This window comes from Octopus bimaculoides, chromosome 17 (assembly GCF_001194135.2).
Source record: "Octopus bimaculoides isolate UCB-OBI-ISO-001 chromosome 17, ASM119413v2, whole genome shotgun sequence".
Lineage (NCBI taxonomy): Eukaryota > Metazoa > Mollusca > Cephalopoda > Octopoda > Octopodidae > Octopus > Octopus bimaculoides.
The window spans coordinates 50,985,964-50,987,587 of NC_068997.1; positions in this window are offsets into that span (position 1 = coordinate 50,985,964).

Below are 1,624 nucleotides of genomic sequence, written 5' to 3' on the forward strand. Positions count from 1 at the left end.
AAATGTGTGTATGTAACTTCGAAGTGTGGGTGCAGGCGTGGCTGTGTGGTGAGAAATATGATTCTCAACCACATAGCTGCGGGTTCGATCCCGCTGCGTGGCACCTTGGGCTAGTGTCTTCTCCTATAACCCCGGGACGACCAAACCCTTGTGAGTGGATTTGGTAGACGGAAACTGAAAGAAGCCTGTTGTGTGTGTGTGTGTGTGTATTTGTGCTAACGTTCCTGCCAGTTCGCCGCCTTAATAATAATAATAATAATAATAATAATAATAACAATCCAAGATTTAAAAACCCTTGGCTGATAAAAAAAGAAAAGTTCCAACCTTTGACCATTCAAGATTTTTATTTCAGCCCAGGGTTTTTACCCTCGGATAAATATATTGGTTTTAAGTTTTGGCCCAAGGCCAGCAATTTGGATGAGGGGGGAGGGACTCAGTTACATTACCTCCGGTGTTCAACTGGTACTTATTTTATCGACCCTGAAAGGCAAAGTCGACCTCGGCGGAATTTGACCTCAGAACGTAAACATTTTGCCCGGCGTGCTAACGGTTCTGCCAGCTCGCCGCCCTAAGCCGCGGATTAATAAATTTGATACTAGTATTTCTAGTTGATTTGCCGGACAAAATGCTTAGCGGCATTTTTGCTAATTGATTCCACTTGGAGACTCGAACCATGCCTGGCTCATTAGGGGCCGGTTTCCCGGTTTCATTGGCGTATAGGTTCCCCACCTGGACGGGATGCCGATCCATCACAGGTGAGATGCTAGATGCAGGAGGAAAGACTGAAGGAAAGTTGTGGTGAAAGAGTCAGCAGAAGTTCACCAGTACCTTCTGCCGGAGCCATGTGGAGATTAGGTGGTTCGCTCATAAACACACACATCGCCTGGTCTGAGATTTGAATCCGTGATCGCTCGACCGCGAGTCTGTTACTCTAAACAATAAGCCATGTGCCCCCAGAAAGAATTATGGATGTAGTTATCTCTTTCAAAAAATAAGACAGTTCGAGCTTAACACGAGAAGCAAGATTTATGTCCCCGTAATACAAACGAGGGCAAATCAGGAGGATTTTTCAAAGGTATTTGTCAAAGAAAAAAGAAAAATGAATTACTTGGGCAGTATTTATCATTGCATGATTAGAATGTAACACATGTCACCCTTGGCATATAAAATGACCCGGTACATTCCTTATCAATGCAGGTCGAAGTGAAGATAATAGCTTGAAACGAAGGTGGTGCAGTACGATGCAGTTATTGTGCTGTTGATTGTACAGTTGACATCAGCAGAGTTGGTCAATTCTGTTTTAGTTTGCTTCCCAGCCACATGGTTCCGGGTTCAATCCCACTGCATGGCACCTTGGGCAAGTGTCTTCTGTTATAGCCTTGGGCTGACCAAAGCCTTGTGAGTGGATTTGGTAGACGGAGACCGAAAGAAACCCGTCGTATCTCATCGAAACGCTTAGTTTAGAATAGGGGCAGCTGATGAAGGAAATGTTCTCTATGTGGCCTGTGTGTTTTCTGTGCTCTGTTTATGTTCTGTTTTTCATTTCGTCCATGTTTTTTTTGTGACGTCCTGTACCCAGATATGCATCTATATATACATGTAGATGTAGGTATGTACATACATG